Raw genomic sequence first — 24,712 nt, 5'->3', positions numbered from 1 at the left:
ACATTGAGTGCAGCGGTCCTCGAATGATTTTATTAATGCTCGAATGGCCCTTGATAGGGAAAGGTTCCCCACCCCTGCTCTAAAGTAATAAAGACCTCAAGTTAGAGCCCCTAACGTAGTACAGACCCCAGACTAGACCCTCCAAAGTAATAAAGACCCCTAGGCTAGACCTCCTCATGTAATACAGACCCCATGCTTGACTCCCTAAAATAAAACAGACCCCAGGCTAGACCGCTAAGGTTATACAGACCTCAGGTTAGACCGCTAAGGTTATACAGACCTCAGGTTAGACCGCTAAGGTTATACAGACCTCAGGTTAGACCGCTAAGGTTATACAGACCTCAGGTTAGACCGCTAAGGTAATACAGACCTCAGGTTAGACTGCTAAGGTTATACAGACCTCAGATTACACTGCTAAGGTAATACAGACCTCAGGTTAGACCGCTAAGGTAATACAGACCTCAGGTTAGACCGCTAAGGTAATATAGACCTCAGGTTAGACCGCTAAGGTTATACAGACCTCAGGTTAGACTGCTAAGGTTATACAGACCTCAGATTACACTGCTAAGGTAATACAGACCTCAGGTTAGACGCTAAGGTTATACAGACCTCAGGTTAGACCGCTAAGGTAATACAGACCTCAGGTTAGACCGCTAAGGTAATACAGACCTCAGGTTAGACTGCTAAGGTTATACAGACCTCAGGTTAGACCGCTAAGGTAATACAGACCTCAGGTTAGACCGCTAAGGTAATACAGACCTCAGGTTAGACCGCTAAGGTAATACAGACCTCAGGTTAGACCGCTAAGGTTATACAGACCTCAGGTTAGACCGCTAAGGTAATACAGACCTCAGGTTAGACCGCTAAGGTTATACAGACCTCAGGTTACACTGCTAAGGTAATACAGACCTCAGGTTAGACCGCTAAGGTTATACAGACCTCAGGTTAGACCGCTAAGGTAATACAGACCTCAGGTTAGACCGCTAAGGTTATACAGACCTCAGGTTAGACCGCTAAGGTAATACAGACCTCAGGTTAGACCGCTGAGGTTATACAGACCTCAGGTTACACTGCTAAGGTAATACAGACCTCAGGTTAGACCGCTAAGGTTATACAGATCACAGGTTAGACCGCTAAGGTAATATAGACCTCAGGTTAGACCGCTAAGGTAATACAGACCTCAGGTTAGACTGCTAAGGTTATACAGATCACAGGTTAGACCGCTAAGGTAATATAGACCTCAGGTTAGACCGCTAAGGTAATACAGACCTCAGGTTAGACCGCTAAGGTAATACAGACCTCAGGTTAGACCGCTAAGGTAATACAGACCTCAGGTTAGACTGCTAAGGTAATACAGACCTCAGGTTAGACTGCTAAGGTTATACAGACCACAGGTTAGACCGCTAAGGTAATACAGACCTCAGGTTAGACCGCTAAGGTAATACAGACCTCAGGTTAGACCGCTAAGGTAATATAGACCTAAGGTTAGACCGCTTAGGTTATACAGACCTCAGATTACACTGCTAAGGTTATACAGACCTCAGATTACACTGCTAAGGTTATACAGACCTCAGGTTAGACCGCTAAGGTTATACAGACCTCAGGTTAGACCGCTAAGGTAATACAGACCTCAGGTTAGACCGCTAAGGTAATACAGACCTCAGGTTAGACTGCTAAGGTTATACAGACCTCAGGTTAGACCGCTAAGGTAATACAGACCTCAGGTTAGACCGCTAAGGTAATATAGACCTCAGGTTAGACCGCTAAGGTTATACAGACCTCAGGTTAGACTGCTAAGGTTATACAGACCTCAGATTACACTGCTAAGGTAATACAGACCTCAGGTTAGACCGCTAAGGTAATACAGACCTCAGGTTAGACCGCTAAGGTTATACAGACCTCAGGTTAGACCGCTAAGGTTATACAGACCTCAGGTTACACTGCTAAGGTAATACAGACCTCAGGTTAGACCGCTAAGGTTATACAGACCTCAGGTTACACTGCTAAGGTAATACAGACCTCAGGTTAGACTGCTAAGGTTATACAGACCTCAGGTTAGACCGCTAAGGTAATACAGACCTCAGGTTAGACTGCTAAGGTTATACAGACCTCAGGTTAGACCGCTAAGGTAATACAGACCTCAGGTTAGACCGCTAAGGTAATACAGACCTCAGGTTAGACTGCTAAGGTTATACAGACCACAGGTTAGACCGCTAAGGTAATATAGACCTCAGGTTAGACCGCTAAGGTAATACAGACCTCAGGTTAGACCGCTAAGGTAATACAGACCTCAGGTTAGACCGCTAAGGTAATACAGACCTCAGGTTAGACTGCTAAGGTAATACAGACCTCAGGTTAGACTGCTAAGGTTATACAGACCACAGGTTAGACCGCTAAGGTAATATAGACCTCAGGTTACACTGCTAAGGTTATACAGACCTCAGGTTAGACCGCTAAGGTAATACAGACCTCAGGTTAGACCGCTAAGGTAATACAGACCTCAGGTTAGACCGCTAAGGTAATATAGACCTAAGGTTAGACCGCTTAGGTTATACAGACCTCAGATTACACTGCTAAGGTTATACAGACCTCAGATTACACTGCTAAGGTTATACAGACCTCAGGTTACACTGCTAAGGTTATACAGACCTCAGATTACACTGCTAAGGTTATACAGACCTCAGGTTACACTGCTAAGGTAATACAGACCTCAGGTTAGACCGCTAAGGTTATACAGACCTCAGGTAAAAAAAGACCTCAAGCTAGACTTCCTGGTAGTAGCCCGACACATCATAGAGATTGATGTTCTCTGTGGTGAGTCAGAGAGAGAGAGACTACAGGGCAATTGTTTTTATTAAAAGACACAGGGGCACATGGGTGACATTCTGTTCTTCCCTTTATCTGGGAGTTCCCTGGACGTTTCAGAAGCCAATATGGCCTACATTTCCGTGCCTAAGGGGGTTGTCATCCAGCTTTCCTAGCTGCTTTGATTTGTACTGACCCTTCTCCTGATCTCTGCAGTGCGGAGGTGATCAATGTAATTGTTAGATCTATTCCTGAGACAACCCCACTGCTTGCAAAGAATTTTTACCAACTTGTAGATTTTGGCCTTAGGACATAAATTGTGCTCATGTAGGTAAATGGCTCTGTACAGAATTATTATGTATTGGGCCCAAGCAGAAGACTTGATGCGGTTTACATTGATAGCCTAAGGTTAAAAAGATAACTACATGTATGTACCTATCACTAGTCTCCTACCAGTGCTGTATCCACAGTGACTGTCCCGCACTGATTGGTGGGCATTTTCTTTGTGATAATATGAAAAACAGGAAGTACAAGTATCTAAATTGGAAATCTGTTTATTAGGCCAATGAATCTAAGCTGTTGTGTAGGGTACGGGGGATGTAGGTGCATCACTAGGCTCATGAACCTAAGCTGTTGTGTAGGGTACGGGGGATGTAGGTGCATCACTAGGCTCATGAACCTAAGCTGTTGTGTAGGGTGCGGGGGATGTAGGTGCATCACTAGGCTCATGAACCTAAGCTGTTGTGTAGGGTACGGGGGATGTAGGTGCATCACTAGGCTCATGAACCTAAGCTGTTGTGTAGTGTACGGGGGATGTAGGTGCATCACTAGGCTCATGAACCTAAGCTAGGGTACAGGGGATGTAGGTGCATCACTAGGCTCATGAACCTAAGCTGTTGTGTAGGGTACAGGGGATGTAGGTGCATCACTAGGCTCATGAACCTAAGCTGTTGTACAGGGTGCGGGGGATGTAGGTGCATCACTAGGCTCATGAACCTAAGCTGTTGTACAGGGTGCGGGGGATGTAGGTGCATCACTAGGCTCATGAACCTAAGCTGTTGTACAGGGGATGTAGGTGCATCACTAGGCTCATGAACCTAAGCTGTTGTACAGGGTGCGGGGGATGTAGGTGCATCACTAGGCTCATGAACCTAAGCTGTTGTACAGGGTGCGGGGGATGTAGGTGCATCACTAGGCTCATGAACCTAAGCTGTTGTACAGGGGATGTAGGTGCATCACTAGGCTCATGAACCTAAGCTGTTGTACAGTGTACGGGGGATGTAGGTGCATCACTAGGCTCATGAACCTAAGCTGTTGTGTAGTGTACGGGGGATGTAGGTGCATCACTAGGCTCATGAACCTAAGCTGTTGTGTAGTGTACGGGGGATGTAGGTGCATCACTAGGCTCATGAACCTAAGCTGTTGTGTAGTGTACGGGGGATGTAGGTGCATCACTAGGCTCATGAACCTAAGCTGTTGTGTAGTGTACGGGGGATGTAGGTGCATCACTAGGCTCATGAACCTAAGCTGTTGTGTAGTGCAGTGATTTTCAACCAGTGTGCCGTGGCACACTAGTGTGCCGCGACACATGGTCGGGTGTGTCGCGGGGAAAGTTCCCCAAACTATGGTGCCCCTGTGAAACAGGAGAAAACAATGGGGGAGAGAAACCTGGGGATGGGGGAGAGAAGCAGGGGGGAGAGAAACAGCGGAGAGAAGCAGGGGGGAGAGAAGTATGGTGGAGAGAAGTATGGTGGAGAAAAGCACAGGAGAGAAGCAGGGGGGAGAGAAGCAGGGGGGAGAAGTATGGTGGAGAGAAGCACAGGAGAGAAGCAGGGGGGAGAAGCACAGGAGAGAAGCAGGGGGGAGAGAAGCACAGGAGAGAAGTAGGGGGGAGAAGTGAAGTAGGGGGAGAAGTATGGTGGAGAGAAGCACAGGGGGGAGAAGAAAACAGGCCCAGGTTTCACACTGAGTGAGTATAAATACATTTAGAATGTATATTATTAACTATATGTATAATATGTACTGTTTTAGTGTCATTTTGTGCCATTTTGGTTGGTGGTGTGCCCCGGGATTTTTTAAGTATAAAAAGTGTGCCGCGGCTAAAAAAAGGTTGAAAATCACTGGTGTAGTGTACGGGGGATGTAGGTGCATCACTAGGCTCATGAACCTAAGCTGTTGTGTAGGGTGCGGGGGATGTAGGTGCATCACTAGGCTCATGAACCTAAGCTAGGGTACAGGGGATGTAGGTGCATCACTAGGCTCATGAACCTAAGCTGTTGTGTAGGGTGCGGGGGATGTAGGTGCATCACTAGGCTCATGAACCTAAGCTGTTGTGTAGTGTACAGGGGATGTAGGTGCATCACTAGGCTCATGAACCTAAGCTGTTGTGTAGGGTGCGGGGGATGTAGGTGCATCACTAGGCTCATGAACCTAAGCTGTTGTGTAGTGTACGGGGGATGTAGGTGCATCACTAGGCTCATGAACCTAAGCTGTTGTACAGTGTACGGGGGATGTAGGTGCATCACTAGGCTCATGAACCTAAGCTGTTGTACGGGGGATGTAGGTGCATCACTAGGCTCATGAACCTAAGCTGTTGTACAGTGTACAGGGGATGTAGGTGCATCACTAGGCTCATGAACCTAAGCTGTTGTACAGTGTACGGGGGATGTAGGTGCATCACTAGGCTCATGAACCTAAGCTGTTGTGTAGGGTACGGGGGATGTAGGTGCATCACTAGGCTCATGAACCTAAGCTGTTGTGTAGGGTGCGGGGGATGTAGGTGCATCACTAGGCTCATGAACCTAAGCTGTTGTGTAGTGTACGGGGGATGTAGGTGCATCACTAGGCTCATGAACCTAAGCTGTTGTGTAGTGTACGGGGGATGTAGGTGCATCACTAGGCTCATGAACCTAAGCTGTTGTGTAGTGTACGGGGGATGTAGGTGCATCACTAGGCTCATGAACCTAAGCTGTTGTACAGTGTACGGGGGATGTAGGTGCATCACTAGGCTCATGAACCTAAGCTGTTGTGTAGTGTACGGGGGATGTAGGTGCATCACTAGGCTCATGAACCTAAGCTGTTGTGGGGATGTAGGTCACAATATGTGAATAATACTTAGCAGTCTGTGTGGCACTTGTTAGGATGTGTAATAATAATAGTTATTTGCATAGCGCAGATTCATTGCTTTTTCACACAGAATACAGGGGTTACATTTACACATTAAAGGAATAAAATAATTAAAATAAATAAGATACAAAGAAACGAGGGACCTGCTCACGAGAGCCTACACACTAGGAGGACTGGTGCACACACAAGTTTACACACTAGGAGGACTGGGGCACACAGGGGCTTACACACTAGGAGGACTGGGGCACACAGGGGCTTACACACTAGGAGGACGGGCACACAGGAGCTTACACACTAGGAGGACTGGGGCACACAGGAGCTTACACACTAGGAGGACGGGCACACAGGAGCTTACACACTAGGAGGACTGGGGCACACAGGAGCTTACACACTAGGAGGACTGGGGCACACAGGAGCTTACACACTAGGAGGACTGGGGCACACACGAGCTTACACACTAGGAGGACTGGGGCACACAGGAGCTTACACACTAGGAGGACTGGGGCACACACAAGCTTACACTAGGAGGACTGGGGCACACAGGAGCATACACACTAGGAGGACTGGGGCACACAGGAGCTTACACACTAGGAGGACGGGCACACAGGAGCTTACACACTAGGAGGACTGGGGCACACAGGAGCTTACACACTAGGAGGACTGGGGCACACAGGAGCTTACACACTAGGAGGACTGGGGCACACACGAGCTTACACACTAGGAGGACTGGGGCACACAGGAGCTTACACACTAGGAGGACTGGGGCACACACAAGCTTACACTAGGAGGACTGGGGCACACAGGAGCTTACACACTAGGAGGACTGGGGCACACAGGAGCTTACACACTAGGAGGACTGGGGCACACAGGAGCTTACACACTAGGAGGACTGGGGCACACAGGAGCTTACACACTAGGAGGACTGGGGCACACAGGAGCTTACACACTAAGAGGACTGGTGCACACACGAGTTTACACACTAGGAGGACTGGGGCACACAGGAGCTTACACACTAGGAGGACTGGGGCACACAGGAGCTTACACACTAGGAGGACTGGGGCACACAGGAGCTTACACACTAGGAGGACTGGGGCACACAGGAGCTTACACACTAGGAGGACTGGGGCACACAGGAGCTTACACACTAGGAGGACTGGGGCACACAGGAGCTTACACACTAAGAGGACTGGTGCACACACGAGTTTACACACTAGGAGGACTGGGGCACACAGGAGCTTACACACTAGGAGGACTGGGGGACACGAGCTTACACACTAGGAGGACTGGGGGGGACACAGGAGCTTACACACTAGGAGGACTGGGGCACACACAAGCTTACACACTAGGAGGACTGGGGCACACAGGAGCTTACACACTAGGAGGACTGGGGGACACGAGCTTACACACTAGGAGGACTGGGGGGGTGACATAAGAGCTTACACACTAGGAGGACTGGATGGAATTGCATGGAATCAAAGATATACAGTAGAAGATAAGGGGACAACAGAAGGGGAAACAAGGATCGTAAAGGCGGTGGGTGCAGCTCACTATAATCTCCGGGGCCGAGGTCACAACTAGGCAGTGACTACCCTAATCACTAAATGTCAAACATAGAATAAAAGAAACATGCCTAGACCTCACAGCTAGTGTGGGTATGCAGATGCATAAAAATTGGTATGTGTAAAATGGATGAGTGAAAATCAACAAAATGACAAGAATAGAAGCAGCTAATTAAAATCAAAGGCAATGACAACCCTAAGTTACCAAAAAAAAGAAGAGAGAGCCAGGAGCCTGGATGTCCAGGCAATATTCCTAATGTCTACTCGATATTCCAAATCAAATCCAATTTAATAATAATAATAAAAATCTCATAGCATGGATGAATGCATCAGTGTTAAAACAGAGATACAAATATAACTGCTAACAAACACAAATATTAGAAATAAAATCAGTAATACACAGTTTAAAATGTAAAATGTAACCATAGGGCCCTTATGGTGTTATGCTAGTCACAGCCATTGTATGGGGACACAACAACATCGCATTGGAATGTATTAAGCGCTGTAGAACTACAAGTTCAGCTGGACTGTGCTATAAAAAAAAATATGGAATCACACTAAATTGGAATAAAACCACACTAGGATTGTTGGAATTGCACTGTAGTACCAGTGTCTCAGCTGGAATAAACTGTAGCGGTGGCAGAGAACTCCTGGTTAGTAAATGGAGTGCTGGTGCTGGACCCCTGGTTAGTATATGGAGTGCTGGACCCCTGGTTAGTATATGGAGTGCTAGACTCCTGTTAGTATATGGAGTGCTGGACCCCTGGTTAGTATATGGAGTGCTGGACTCCTGGTTAGTATATGGAGTGCTAGACTCCTGTTAGTATATGGAGTGCTGGACCCCTGGTTAGTATATGGAGTGCTGGACTCCTGGTTAGTATATGGAGTGCTGGACTCCTGGTTAGTATATGGAGTGCTGGACTCCTGGTTAGTATATGGAGTGCTGGACTCCTGTTAGTATATGGAGTGCTAGACTCCTGTTAGTATATGGAGTGCTGGACTCCTGTTAGTATATGGAGTGCTGGTGCTGGACTCCTGGTTAGTATATGGAGTGCTGGACTCCTGGTTAGTATATGGAGTGCTGGACTCCTGGTTAGTATATGGAGTGCTGGACTCCTGGTTAGTATATGGAGTGCTGGACTCCTGGTTAGTATATGGAGTGCTGGACTCCTGGTTAGTATATGGAGTGCTGGACTCCTGGTTAGTATATGGAGTGCTGGACTCCTGGTTAGTATATGGAGTGCTGGTGCTGGACTCCTGGTTAGTATATGGAGTGCTGGACTCCTGGTTAGTATATGGAGTGCTGGTGCTGGACTCCTGGTTAGTATATGGAGTGCTGGTGCTGGACTCCTGGTTAGTATATGGAGTGCTGGACTCCTGGTTAGTATATGGAGTGCTGGACTCCTGGTTAGTATATGGAGTGCTGGTGCTGGACTCCTGGTTAGTATATGGAGTGCTGGTCTCCTGGTTAGTATATGGAGTGCTGGTGCTGGACTTCTGGTTAGTATATGGAGTGCTGGTGCTGGACTCCTGGTTAGTATATGGAGTGCTGGTGCTGGACTCCTGGTTAGTATATGGAGTGCTGGTGCTGGACTCCTGTTTAGTATATGGAGTGCTGGACTCCTGGTTAGTATATGGAGTGCTGGACTCCTGGTTAGTATATGGAGTGCTGGTGCTGGACTCCTGGTTAGTATATGGAGTGCTGGTGCTGGACTCCTGGTTAGTATATGGAGTGCTGGTGCTGGACTCCTGGTTAGTATATGGAGTGCTGGTGCTGGACTCCTGGTTAGTATATGGAGTGCTGGTGCTGGACTCCTGGTTAGTATATGGAGTGCTGGTGCTGGACTCCTGGTTAGTATATGGAGTGCTGGTGCTGGACTCCTGTTAGTATATGGAGTGCTGGTGCTGTACTCCTGGTTAGTATATGGAGTGCTGGACTCCTGTTAGTATATGGAGTGCTGGTGCTGGACTCCTGGTTAGTATATGGAGTGCTGGTGCTGGACTCCTGGTTAGTATATGGAGTGCTGGACTCCTGGTTAGTATATGGAGTGCTGGACCCCTGGTTAGTATATGGAGTGCTAGACTCCTGGTTAGTATATGGAGTGCTGGACTCCTGGTTAGTATATGGAGTGCTGGACTCCTGGTTAGTATATGGAGTGCTGGTGCTAGACTCCTGGTTAGTATATGGAGTGCTGGACCCCTGGTTAGTATATGGAGTGCTGGACTCCTGGTTAGTATATGGAGTGCTGGACTCCTGGTTAGTATATGGAGTGCTAGACTCCTGGTTAGTATATGGAGTGCTGGACTCCTGGTTAGTATATGGAGTGCTGGACTCCTGGTTAGTATATGGAGTGCTGGACTCCTGGTTAGTATATGGAGTGCTGGTGCTGGACTCCTGGTTAGTCCATGGACTCTCTGCTCATTAGCATAGGGGAGAGATGTTAAAGGAGAAATCCAGACAATATTGTGATATTGGTGTTATAATAGAGGTACAGTGCACGGCGGCCCCTCTCACTCATCCCTCGGCTTGGAGATGTCGTCAGGCCGGTTCAGTTCAGGTTAGGCTTAGTTTAAGTTCATGGGGAGCGCTCTCACCAGCTGATCAGTAGCATGGCCTTGTTCTCAGATAGATGCAGGGAGCTGAGGTGCTAAATCGCTGGGTCCTAATGCCAGTGGGTTCTCAATCTGATCGTTGGTAGCGGGGCCCCTGGCTACATGCGGTGGATATATAGATGAATAAAATGTATGCCAGTGTTGTGTTTATTTCAAACGCGTTTCAGAATCACTCCTGGGTTCCCTCCTCAGTGGCTGAATTCAGATTCGTCCGATTATCGCTCCGTGGAATAGGCCCCTAAGAGTGAGATGTTAAGTTTAGGTTGGCTAGAGGGTGGGAATACAATAAGTTCAGTTTTAGATTAAGTTAGAGAAATAATGAGGTCATAATATTAGAGAGAGCAGATACAGTCACTGGTATTATGTAGGAATGCAGGGGTGATGTCACAGGAGGAGGTATATAGCTGGGGGTGATGTCACAGGAGGAGGTATATAGCAGGGGGTGATGTCACAGGAGGAGGTATATAGTAGGGGGTGATGTCACAGGAGGAGGTATATAGCTGGGGGTGATGTCACAGGAGGAGGTATATAGCAGGGGGTGATGTCACAGGAGGAGGTATATAACTGGGTGTCATTGGCATAAAGATGGTATTGAAGGCCAAACCTGCTCATGGTCTGTCCGCTGGGGGCTGTATAGAGGGAGAAGAGGAGGGGACCCAGGACTGATCCCAGGGGAACCCTAACAGTAAGAGGTTAGGGCGAAGAAGAGCCAGAGAATGATGCACTGAAGGAGCGGTCAGACGTGGGAGGAAAAAACAAAAGCGTAAATGAGCCCAGTCCTGAAGGGGTTAATCTCACCATCAGGGAGCTAGATACATGACTTTATTATAGAATTACTATTTTTTTTGTGTTACCTTCCTTTGTCATGTCAGGTGTTGATGTAACCACTAGCCTATTGGATGTGAATAGATTTGTAGATTCCCCACCTGTTATCTCTCGCAACTTCCTTTTTTTTTATTCCAGTTTACAATAAGTTGACTTATCTCAACTGGTGCAAAGGTGAAGGAGGATCTCCTATTCAATCTTATAGAAGGAAAATGCCACCTCTCGAGCCTAAAACCTTGACCAGGATTGAGAAAACCTCACAGCATCACCCCGGTCTTTAGGTTGTGTGTGGTATTACAGCTTCATTCACTTCAGTGGAGCTGTCTCTGGATGGGATCTGCCATGTTTTTTCTATTCCTGGATTTCCCCTTTAAAGCCCAAAAGCCATCACAGTTTGACCTAACTTTTATGTATGATGTGTGCGTATTTAAAAATTACCCAAACCGTGGAAGTTTGTGAACCCTACAGATTTTATTTTTTTTTCCTTAAATTTAACCTAAAATGACTTCAGATTTTCACACAGGTCCTAAAGGTAGATAAAGAACTAAGTCTGACATTAGGTCATTTAGTTCTTAAGAAGTATGAAATTAAGAATGTGAACTGCTGTCAGTATGGGGTGTGACTGTATGAAGTCTCCTGGTTCACACGGGTCCCTAACTCCACACTGTGTCGGTTAGCGACTGCCAACCCTGCAAAAAGCGTGCACGTGCAGGGAAGGGAGGCTATGGAATGGCCCTGCAACCCCAATGTCACAGGACCAAACCCAAAATGCCCCACCAATTCCCAGCCAGCACCACCGGTGGAGAAGGCTGCCCCCAAACAACACAAGTATGAATATGGTATTACACTCACCACCACTGCTGCAGACAGAATGGGAAAAACATGGAGGTACTGACATGTGCAGCCGCTCCTCTCTCTCCATGTCGTATTTTGTAGTATATTATTATACCCATCAGGTAGTATCACAGGTGATATCATTATACTCATCAGGTAGTATCACAGGTGGTATATAATTATACACATCAGGAAGTATCACAGGTGATATATCATTATAACCATCAGGTAGTATTACAGGTGATATCATTATACTTATCAGGTAGTATCACAGGTGATATATAATTATACCCATCAGGTAGTTTTACAGGTGATATATCATTATACCCATCAGGTAGTATCACAGGTGATATATCATTATACTTATCAGGTAGTATCACAGGTGATATTATACCCATCAGGTAGTATCACAGGTGATATATCATTATACTTATCAGGTAGTATCACAGGTGATATATCATTATACCCATCAGGTAGTATCACAGGTGATATATAATTATAACCATCAGGTAGTATCACAGGTGATATCATTATACTTATCAGGTAGTATCACAGGTGATATATAATTATACACATCAGGAAGTATCACAGGTGATATATAATTATAACCATCAGGTAGTATCACAGGTGATATTATACCCATCAGGTAGTATCACAGGTGATATATCATTATACTTATCAGGTAGTATCACAGGTGATATATCATTATACCCATCAGGTAGTATCACAGGTGATATTATACCCATCAGGTAGTATCACAGGTGATATCATTATACTCATCAGGTAGTATCACAGGTGGTATATAATTATACCCATCAGGTAGTATCACAGGTGATATTATACCCATCAGGTAGTATCACAGGTGATATATCATTATACTTATCAGGTAGTATCACAGGTGATATATCATTATACTTATCAGGTAGTATCACAGGTGATATATCATTATACTTATCAGGTAGTATCACAGGTGATATATAATTATACCCATCAGGTAGTTTTACAGGTGATATGTCATTATACTCATCAGGTAGTATCACAGGTGATGTCATACCCATCAGGTAGTATCACAGGTGATATATAATTATACCCATCAGGTAGTTTTACAGGTGATATGTCATTATACTCATCAGGTAGTATCACAGGTGATGTCATACCCATCAGGTAGTATCACAGGTGATATATCATTATACTTATCAGGTAGTATCACAGGTGATATCATTATACTTATCAGGTAGTATCACAGGTGATATATCATTATACCCATCAGGTAGTATCACAGGTGATATATAATTATACCCATCAGGTAGTTTTACAGGTGATATGTCATTATACTCATCAGGTAGTATCACAGGTGATATATCATACTCATCAGGTAGTATCACAGGTGATATATCATACTCATCAGGTAGTATCACAGGTGATATATCATACTCATCAGGTAGTATCACAGGTGATGTCGTTATACCCATCAGGTAGTATCACAGCTGATATATAATTATACCCATCAGGTAGTATTACAGGTGATATCATTATACCCATCAGGTATTATCACAGGTGATATATAATTATACCCATCAGGTAGTATCACATGTGATATTATACTTATCAGGTATTATTACTGTTCTTTGTATGGGATATCCTCATAACATGGTGGCCATGAGGACTGGAATTGAGAAGCAGTGCAGTAGACAACTCCTTAGTGAACACTGTATTGGCTTTTTACGGTGGTCACTACTGGGCTTTATTCTGTCCCCGTCTGCTTTTAACGGCGGGAACAGAATAAATGCTTCCGGCACAGAGGCGCCGATACAGCAGGAGATCAGCTGTCAGTATGTGAAGCCTCTACACAGCCATGCCAGCTCAGTACTGACATGGGCATTACAGTGCACTACGGTAGTATTGCAGTGTATTGTAACAGTGATCAAAAGTAGTGTACGGTAATGTACACTAGTCAAAAAGTCAAAAAAACAAACAAACACCAAAACATATTAAAAAAATCCCCACCAGCTCTCCCCAATAATAAAAATGCATTAAATTCCCCATATATAATAAATCGTTAACTAAAACCACCTAAAAACCCTAAAACCGATACATGTTTGGTATCACCACAGCCCAATCTATAAGACTACATCATTAATAATATCACCCAGAGAATACAATAATTATTTTTACCGCATGCTGAATAGTGTATGTTTGATAATTAAAAAACAGGAAAAATAAATGATAATTTTTCATGATATTTTGATGTTTTTCAGAAAAAACACACAAGATAGTGACCAAATTTTGCCCCTAATATAAAGTGCCATATGTCACAAAAAAAAATCTCAGAATCAATAGCATATGTTAAAGCATTATGGCGCCCAAACTAGCTGCAGCACTAAGAGGTTAATAAGGTGGCCACTTTTTGGGGTTTTTTATTTTTTCTTCTGGTCTGTAGAATGAATCGGGAAAATAAGTCCAATTCATATCACTTTTTTATTTTATTTTACTACATTTTCTTTAAGCTAGTTTTTAATTTCATTGATTTTTTTTAAAGAGGTTGTCTAGGCAAAACTAATTGGTCCTCTATCCACAGGATAGGAGACAAGTAATAGATCGCGGGGGGTCCAACCTCCGTACCCCCTCGTCCATCTCCTTTATTGGCCTCGGCTCCTTTGTTATGAATACAGGCACGGGTACAGCATGTGACCATTCCTATAGAAATGCCTGAAAGAGACGAGTGCTCTTGCCTTTTCTTTTTTACTTTATTCAATCTGGTTCTTTATCTACTTTTAGCTAAAAGGTAATGCAGAAATATAAAAAAAATAGAAAAACAACCTATCCAGCACCACTAAAGATTTGACATATTATGGTATGAATGACGCTGTACTTTATGTGTTTTAGGGAGGAGGAGGTTGCTCTATGCTAAAAAGAAGCTAAACACAAGCAAACAAGAAAAGAAGAGCAGCTCAGACATTGCCTCTGCCGCCATGAAAGATTCACCAGACGGTAAGACCTGTAAAACTGACAAAAGCGAAACGTGTAAACACAGCCCTATGCATTGGCTTATATACTACACTAAGTGTTTGCCTCTTCAAAGTTTACATAAGCTACATATTCTTCACATTTAGTTATTCATTATATCACTTACATACTGTGTTCTAGTTCAGAGCTATATTTATCATTCTGAGCTGAAATCTCCTACTGTTCACATGTGTGCTGAAGTAAATAGCGGTCCAGCACTGCTGCTTTTTTTTTTGTGCGTCCCTGAACTATGAGATTTAGTAGCAGATTCCTGGCCCAGTGCCTAAGGTGTTTGGAATCATTATACAGAGACCAGGACTAAAGAAGACACTCTCTGCACTCTAATTTGCTGGACATGTGTTAAGTAGTGGCACATTTATGGTGGAGTTTTTGTCTAAAACAATTTCTCTCCTCTTTGCAGCTCCCAATGAAGACAACGCAAAGCCTCTAGGATCTCCTGTCCTGTCTCTTGAACAGACAGCTGTGATTCAAGAAATGGTAAATCATAATGTCCTTCCAGATGGGATTTCCATCCCTACACTGAACTCCCTACATTACCAGACAACCTGGCTGTGGAGGATGCACTCACCGAGCTGGAGCCTATTGATGACTTGCAGAAAGAAAGTTCGGAGCGAGAGTCTGTAAATTTGGAGGAAGAGAGTGCAGAGATGCTGGATGACCTGAGGAGTACATCTGATGAGACTCCCGAGGGTTCTCCCAAAAAGAAACCTATTAAAATCCCAAAACCTAATGGGGATTTACCAGAGGCTTTTATGTTCCCATGTCAGCATTGTGAGAGGAAATTCACCACAAAACAAGGGCTGGAGCGACACATGCATATTCATGTTTCTACAGTAAATCATGCATTTAAGTGTCGATACTGTGGTAAGGCATTCGGAACGCAAATTAACCGGAGAAGACACGAGAGACGTCATGAGTCAGGCCCTAAAAGGAAATCTTTGGTGTTGTCCCCTTCTGGTGAGTTTGGTCACACTCACAAACACATAATAGATTCTCTGCAAGCAACTGATGAATACTGCAGTTCTCAAATGCAAAGTAAGATGACTGATTCTGATAGGGAAACTTCCCATTCAGTAATCTCAGAAGAAAACAGTGAGTCGAGCAGAGAACTGCACCCATGCAAATACTGTAAGAAAGTCTTTGGAACTCATACAAACATGCGTCGGGCACCAACGCAGAGTTCATGAGCGTCATCTTATTCCAAAGGGAGTAAGACGAAAAAGGGCACCTGCTTGAAGATCCACAGCTAAAACCCGAACAGTCCTCGCCAGCTGAGAACATATATGTAGCAAGCACAGAGATAGAGGAAGATGGAGAAGCAGACGATGTATATATTATGGATATCTCCAACAACATATCTGAGAATCTAACCTACTTTATTGATGGGAAATTGCCGACATGCACAAGTAGCACATGTGATGTGATAGAAGTAGAGACCAACACTGCTGATGTCCTAGGAATTAACTGCTTGCTTACCCCTATCAAGGTTGAAGTCTCTCAAAATGTAAGACCCCTCCAAGCAGCTCCTGATAATACACTCAGTGACTCTTCTGGCAGCGGAATCTTGGAGCCTAAGAAGAGGCGGACAGTTAGCCCTCCATTGCTGTCAAAAATTAAAACTGAAGTTGAGCTTGAGCCAGTTACACCATCTTGCTCCCTTGACAATCCCTTTAAGTGTTTCTGTAGGTGACAATTTGCCCTTTCCTAAGGAAAAAAGTGTTTATTTATCCTCTAAACTAAAACAGCTTCTTTCAAATGCAAGAAAGTAACAAGTCTCAGATTAGTCCATCATTACTCTCTGAAATTCCAAAGTTGAGCCCCGCCGTGTCTTCCTTGCCATCTAACTCCAACAGATTCAAAAGACGTACCAGCTCTCCTCCAAGTTCTCCACAGATCAGCCCAGCTCCTAAAGAAGGAAAAACCACCTGGAATGAAGGACTTGGCCCAAAAATACCAAAATTGGAGAGTCAAAGCAGCTCACCTGTCTGGAGTTTATCTGGTAGAGAAGAAAGAGAGAACTTGAGCCCATGTGAAGACGTAAAGGTCACTAAGGACTGGGCTGCCAGTGCATCCTTTGGCACTGCTTGTAACCAGCAACCCTTGGACTTATCCAGCGGAGTAAAACAGAAATGTGAAAGCAAGTGTCGATCACAAGTTCCCTGGGAGTCTGTACTTGATCTCAGCATAAGTAGGAAGCCCTTCTGTGACAGTGAAGCAAAGGAATATAAAGGGAATAATATTGGTGGAAAAAAGAAGAAGCCTACAACATGTATGCTAAAAAAGGTCCTGTTAAATGAATATGATGGCTTAGAGACTCCGGGGGAATGTGTTTTGCAACCAGATACTCTTGTGCTTCCTTGCAGAACAGATGAGCTTAGACCTTTAGGAGAACTTAGTGCTGGCTCAAGTGAAGATGCCCCTATCCTTTGGAAGTGCTTTAGTTGAGAGCACATGTGCAGCAGTATGCGAGTCTCCACCAATACTAACACCTTCTGAAGCTCCTTCACCAACACCATGTCCGCCATTCTTAGCATTGCCACCGCCTCTTCTTACAACTAATGTTCCTTCATTTCCAGATTCTTCATGCAGTGTACCTCCTACTCCATCCTGTGCTTCACCTCTTTCTGCCAGTACACAATTCTCCACTTCCAGTTCTTTCTCGCACAGTATCACCATCTCCTTCCATTACTACTGATGATCCTTCTGGGTGTGCTTCTCCTGGCCCACCTACCCTTTCCTCTTCATCGTCATCCTCTACCACTTCATCATCACCTTCATCATCATGTTCTTCTCCTCCACCTTTGTCCATAGTTTCTTCAGTTGTATCTCCATCTCTGACTTCAGAATCCTCTACACCTATATTTAAGCAAGAGAAGCATCATGAGGAAGCACCAACCGAAGACTCTTTGCAGATAAGTCAAAATGACGCCATTTGTGAAAGTTTTAGTAAGTCCTTCGTCTGCAATGTTTGTGACTCTCCATTTGTCTCTATTAAGGACCTTGCCAAGCATCTTGTTGTGCATGCCGAGGAATGGCCTTTCAAATGTGAATTCTGCGTGCAACTTTTTAAGGATGTTTCACATCTCTCAGAACATCGTTCGATGCTTCATGGGGTGGGGAAGATTTTTGTATGTTCTATATGCAAAAAGGAGTTTGCTTTTCTTTGTAATTTGCAACAACATCAGCAGGACCTGCATGCAGATAAAGAGTACACACACAGGGAGTTAGAAAGTGGGACTCTTAGGCCACAGAATTTTACAGATCCTAACAAAGCAAGTTTAATCCAAAGTCAAAGAATGGATGAGGACCCCATGACGCCATCTCCAGAGGATGATGGCGATCTAAATGATTCTTCTGAAGAACTATATACGACAATTAAAATTATGGCTGCTGGAGAAAAATGTAAAGATCCAGATGTGCGCATGGGACTTAATCAGCACTACCCAAGCTTTAAGCCACCACCCTTCCAATACCATAACAAAAATCCATGGGTCTTGGGGCAACTGCAACAAATTTTTACTACCCATAATATTCCTCAAACTTTCACTACTGCTATACGTTTGCACTAAATGCGGAAAGAGTGTTGACAATATGCCAGAATTACACAAGCATATATTGGTATGTGCTTCTGCCAGTGACAAGAAAAGGTACACTCCCAAAAAAATCCCATACCCTTGAAACAGACTGTGCAGCCTAAGAATGGAGTAGGGCTTGTAGTTCTGGAGGCTGCAGATAAGAATTCATTCAGACGAATAGGTCCGCCTAAAAAACTTAATTTTACTATTGAAATTGGCAAAATGTCTTCTGGAAAACTCAAATTGGGTGCAATAAAAGGAAAAACCAGCTAGTTCAAAAGGCAATTTTACAAAAGAACAAGAAGGCAAGGCAAAGATCTACCGACTCAGCCCCTCATTTTTGTCCCTATTGCAATCGAGAGTTTACCTATATTAAAAGCTTGAACAAACATGCTTCCTTTAGTTGTCCCAAAAGCCAGCTTCACCACCCACCAAAAAACAAGCCTCAAACCTTCAAAGAAGCCATTGCCTATCCAGAAAAAAAAATCCACCATCACTCGCCGAACGGCAGATGCTGAGATACAGATGCAAAACACAGAGTTAAATTTGGGTAAAACTAGAGCAAGGAGTTTGGCACCTGCCCCTGTTCCACCATCAACAATGCCCATGAGATCTAAGCAGAATGTGAAATCTACTCCTCCCGTGAAGTCCAAAAAGCAGACTGTACCTGTTGTAAGAAACTCCAGCCCTGTGAGACTACCTAAAGGCCAAATGATCTATGAGGGCAAAAAATCTAAGAAAGCCACACTCCAAGTTCTGCAACAAACTTTTGGGAAAACACAAAGGAAGCTGCACATGCGAATGCAGAAGAACAAGTTGCCAAACAAGCATGTAGCCAAGAAGAAAAAAAAGGACAAGTTCAGTGTAAAGTCCAGAGAGAGGATAAGTGGTCCCGAACTAGAAGCTCTGCAGACTATTCAGATAAGAGGGAAGATGGAAGGCAAGAATCTAGGTAAATGTGAGTGAACATTTTAAAAATTATTAACTTTTCTCAGATTCCAAAATGTATTAATGTATACCTGTTTGCATGTGTGTATGTATGTAATGAAAAAATTAAATATATATATATATATATATATATATATTTTTTAGAAAAGTGAGGATCTTAGCAAACTATTTGATCAAACAGAGTGTACCATGTCGCCACGTTAAGGCGTCCTCAGAGACATGGTCCCTACTCTAGCATCCTCACACTAGCAATGGCCTCTCCTGGGCTGAATAAGCTACAACTGGGCAGATAGGAGCCAAATGATCTCTTTTATAGCAGCCTTGGGACATGGGTGGAGTGCAGGCCAACAGGAGGTAGCCACACACCCCACACACATACAACAGGAGGTAGCCACACCCCTCCAGATACAACAGGAGGTAGCCACACACCCCACATATAACAGGAGGTAGCCACACACCCCACATATAACAGGAGGTAGCCACACACCCCACATTCAACAGAAAAAAAAGGGACATTTTTGATCAAATAGTTTGCTAAGATCCTCACTTTTCTAAAAAAATAAATATATATATATATTTTAATTTTTTATATCTACAGAGCAGTTGTTTACCGTGTGTATGCTGGGAGGAGTATATACGGTAAGCCCTTGCACCTGTGGGTTGTTGTTGCACCTTTTGTTTTTTGTCTGTACTTAAGCCACAAGCAGTGTGCAACCTGCAGTGTGAACAGAGTCATAGATGTGCTGCCAAAATTTCAATTTTTTTCTGTATGTATGTAATGTCTATGGCCTTCTGTGAGAAGATCAGTCAGATGATTGTATGATAAGACTGTATGTATGTAATGTCTATGGCTGCTATGTGAAGATCAGTCAGAGGATTGTATGATCATGATGTCTATGGCTGCCTTTGGTTAACACAACATTTTTAATTTTACAGGGGGTTGTTCTAAGTTTCATCCTTTCCCAGTAATCAGCAGTAGATGGAAGAGCTGTTGCATGATGAGGATAAAATAAGCACTACAGATCCAGGCTGCACCCTGACTGATGGCCGATCTCTGCAGCTTTCCCGCATTTCCTCCATGTTTGTCTGGCATGCTGAAATACTATTCATTCCAGGAAGACTCCAAACATTGACCATGGAGCTGCTCATTGCCATGCCAAGTCCAGTGTGAAGATAATGATAGACGGGAATGTGGATTTTATCTTTTTCCCACTGCAAACTGTATTTCTAAAAATGTTAAAACGTTGGCAATTCAGGGTTTTGCAAATATTGCTGCATTTGACACAAGTACTTTGATGGAAAGTACCAAACGGATAGAATTTTTTTTTTTTTTATTAATCCTGCAATTGAAGCCTAAAATATTATATCAATTACAGTTTGGAACTTAAGATTCCTAGCACTAGCCAATAGACACAGGAAATAAGATTTCATTACTCTTCTTACTACTACTACATTGTTTTTACCAAATTTCACATTTTTATATTCACACAGAGCTGTAGTCTAAAAGGTATGTAACATAGATTTCATATGATTATAGGGGCCATATGATAAGTAACTGGTTCTATCTATTGCACATGTCTGGTTCTTAGGACTGTAGGGAACTAGAAGTCATTTTGGCCTGTTAGAAAATTCTACAATTAGTTTTTTTTGTTTTTCATCACTACTATTCAGAGCAGTAATCCTTCGGTTATTCATCTATATGACCTTCTCCATCAGTTTAACAAGTAATCTACCTCCTAGACTGTAGTTCCACACTTGTTTTGGTGAATTTGTGCCACTTTATCGCTTTTACTATCATTCCCTTTTTTTTTTTTTTTTTTTTTTTGTTACAATTCTCTAAAGGGAACTTCGAAAGGAAGTTCAGAAACTGTACAAAGCATTTGTAGTAAGTTTAAGTATAAAAAGGAAAAAAAAAGAAAAATATTTAAAATTATTTAAATTGTTTTCGAACATGTTGCTTGTATTGTGTTTTTTTTCCGCTTATATTTTGGGGATGTGAATCTAAAAACAAAAAAGTTGTTTATGTACTGAAGTTTGCTGTTTTCTCCATTATTAATATTATTATTATTACTTGTTTACTTTGATAAGTGATTTTAAATCTATTTTATTGAAATTTATTACTGTTGAGAAGAACAGTTACGGTTGTCACTGCTTTTAAACCTTGCAACATTGACAAATATATTTTACTTAGAGGTATACACAACATAAAATGTGGTTTATGCTATTTTTATTCTGGCATGAAATCCTGTGATTGTCAGACGTGTTTTAAAATGAAAAACTAAACAAAAACTTTTATGCTGTTTAAAGCACTTAACCTTCTAGATGGGGCTATCGTGATACTTTTTATATACTTGTAATCAATAAAAAAAAAAAACTTTATTAAACCAAGTTTGAACATTTTTACCTTTTTTATATTTGAGAATGTAAACATTTTTTTTCAGTCTTGAGTCATGGTGGTGGTCCCACTCCCAGCCCCCCCAGTGCAAAGGGGCTGACGAGCAGCACGGTACAAAAAAAAAGATGGGAATATAAATAATACATTTCAAAACACAATTATAAGATACATTAATCTGCAGACTTACCCTGACCCTGAAGAAGGTACAGAAACAGGCTCAGGTTGAGGGATGAGGTACAGTGCCCAAGAACTATATGAAAGTGGTGAGCAGATGCACTCTGTAACCCCTCAACGACCGAGGGTGTACAAATAGACCCTTGGAGCCTGGGCTTTAACGCAGTTGGGCATAAATTTACACCTTCCTGGCGTATACAGCTCACTTCATAGTGGGTGAGGACTATGACTGGCTAGAACCACTCCTGTCACTTTCTAATCGGGACCTCACGGCGTGACTGGGCGGTCCTAAGCAAATTGCCTGACTGCCGGAGGTATACCGCTTACCTCCTATAGTCTAATCTTCAGCCACAGGCAGGCTCTACTAGAAGATGGCAGATAACAACGATCAATGCTAGGCTATGGTTAGCATCAACTAGTGTATGCAATCCAATGATAACATGTATAGTCCCCCATTGTAAAAAAAAAAAAAAAAACGTTTTTAAAATATGCCAATATACCTCAGTTATACAAATGATACTAATAAAAACTAAAGATCATGGCACACAAAATGACATTCCATGCAGCCCCAGAGGTGAAAAATAAAGTCACAATACAGCCATTTTAACACACATCTATTTGCAAAAAAAATACATTTTTACTGTTAAAAAAATGTGGTAAACCATTAGAAAAGGCTGTAAACCTGCATATTTACTGTAAAGTAAAACACAGTACTGTTACATAAACACAGAATCCCACAAAATTTGGGAATTGCATTTTTTCCTAATTTCACCCCATAAATATTATTTGGGGGGTTTCCTCATTCATTTTATAGTAGATTGGAAGGTGCGTTTACAAAGTACACTTGTTCCTGAAAAAAAAAAAAATTCCTGTACATGGCCCTGTAGGTGGAGAAATAAAAGAAAGGAAAAAACAAAAACGCAAAAATGAAAATTGGCGCCGGGTCAATAAGGCCATTTTAGTCATTAACCCCTTGCCTTCACAGCTTGTTACCCCCTCACTTCTGAAGCCTGTTCCCCCCTCGTCTCTACAGCTTGTTACCCCCTTGCCTCCGCAGCTTGTTACCCCCTCACTTCTGAAGCCTGTTACCCCCCTCGTCTCTACAGCTTGTTACCCCCTTGCCTCCGCAGCTTGTTACCCCTTGCCTCCGCAGCCTGTTTTGACCTTAATGCCCAGGGCCTATTTTTCAAATCTGACCTGTCTCTCTTTATGTAGTGATAACTCTGTGATACTTTCAACTATCGCGGTATTCTGAGATGTTTTTTCGGGACATATTCCTCTTTGTTTGTGTATACTTTTTTGTTAAAAAAACAAACACACACACATTTGCGCAAAAATTAGAAAATATGTTTCCCTATCGTCCCATTGGCATCACAACATATGGGGTATTATCGCCCCTGCGAGCCCCTGGGACGAAGGAATTTTAATGAAATAAATAAGCAAAGCTTTAATCCCCTCCTCCAGGAAGTATAATAAGCCCCACCTTCCCCACACACCTCAGTCTTTTTTCACTTCGCCTGAAAGCCCGAAGGGACGTTCCCTCCTCCCTATTCTTTCTAGGTACCTGCGGAGTGCCCAGGGTGTCCAGGTGTCACCGCAGGATCCCGCATCAGGCCGGTATTTCCGTAGGATGGCGTAATTCAGCTCATCTGGATTCCGGTATGCTTGTTTTAGCTTAATATTGCTGTGGAACGCATATGCGTTCCATATCGGCGCCACGTCACTTCCGGTTCGCCGGCGGTGGAACGCATGACGCGTGCGTGTCAGCGCCGCGTCGGCAATGCGTCACTTCCGGTTCCGGGTCAGCTCGCGGTGCGTGTGTTTCCACCGCAGAGCTGTATGTATATATAGTGGTGAAGTGGCTGTATGAAGACAGGTCTGATCTTCATTGGATCTCGGTGACTGTTTCCAGCTTGTGCTAGATTATACAGGAGCCACCACTACTTTGTTTCCACTGATTAGTCTACTTGCCTATACTAAAGTAAGTACTCTGCTGCCACCTTGTGGCGTATGTTGGTATTGCTGTCTACTGGGTTTTTTCATTAGACTAGGTCTATTGAAATATATGTTTGCTCTCCCTAGATGTCGGAAATGGATACTACTCCATCCAGTAAAAAATCTACTAAAAGAAAACATTTTGCCTGTGCAGATTGTGAGACTCCGTTGCCGGACGGATATGAATACCGTATGGAGACCGTCTATTCAGATAAGATTATTCCATTTTTTTCTTGAGAAGGAAAAATGTTGATATATACATATATATGTAATTACAGTTCGCTGTGAGTCTTGTAGACCTAGACCTAGGTCTAATGATGAACCTGACGTCCAGGATGTGGTTGTGTGGGTTAAGGATTATGTACAAAAGTCTTTGGCTGCTAATCAGGTAGTCCAGCATACCTCCAAGAAGAGGAGTAAGCGTAGCATATCGCCTTCCACTTCTCAGCCTGTGAGTATATAATTTCTGGCTGAGAAATAGTATCTTGCAGTGAATCTGACACATATATTATTCTACCCTAGGGGTCGGTTCTGTCTAAAAGCCAGCAAGACAAATCCTCCTCCTCTTCTGAATCATCCTCCACATCGGAAGATGAGAAAGAGATGTTTAAGGGATACTTCACCACCGATAGGATCTATAAGCTAAGGAAGGCGGTGCAGGCAGAGATCCATCCTGAAGAGTCAGAGGAAGGTCAGTCCTCCAGGGGAAAGCCTAGGGCTTTTCAGGTTGGAGAGACATCGATGACCATGTTACAAACGGAATGGAAGAAACCGGAGAAGGCCCCGGTTCTTAGTAAGAGGTTCAAAACCTTATATGTCCTCAAGGAGGACCAATG

At 43.5% G+C, this 24,712-nt stretch overlaps 1 pseudogene; it reads left to right on the top strand.

Moving 5' to 3' along the window:
* The first annotated feature begins 14,540 nt into the window (after nt 1-14,540).
* LOC138774693 (PR domain zinc finger protein 2-like) lies at nt 14,541-20,866 on the top strand (annotated as a pseudogene).
* The last annotated feature ends 3,846 nt before the right edge of the window (nt 20,867-24,712 follow it).

This window comes from Dendropsophus ebraccatus, unplaced genomic scaffold (genome assembly GCF_027789765.1).
Source record: "Dendropsophus ebraccatus isolate aDenEbr1 unplaced genomic scaffold, aDenEbr1.pat pat_scaffold_1042_ctg1, whole genome shotgun sequence".
Classification (NCBI taxonomy): domain Eukaryota; kingdom Metazoa; phylum Chordata; class Amphibia; order Anura; family Hylidae; genus Dendropsophus; species Dendropsophus ebraccatus.
This window is presented reverse-complemented; position numbering and strand designations above follow the sequence as displayed.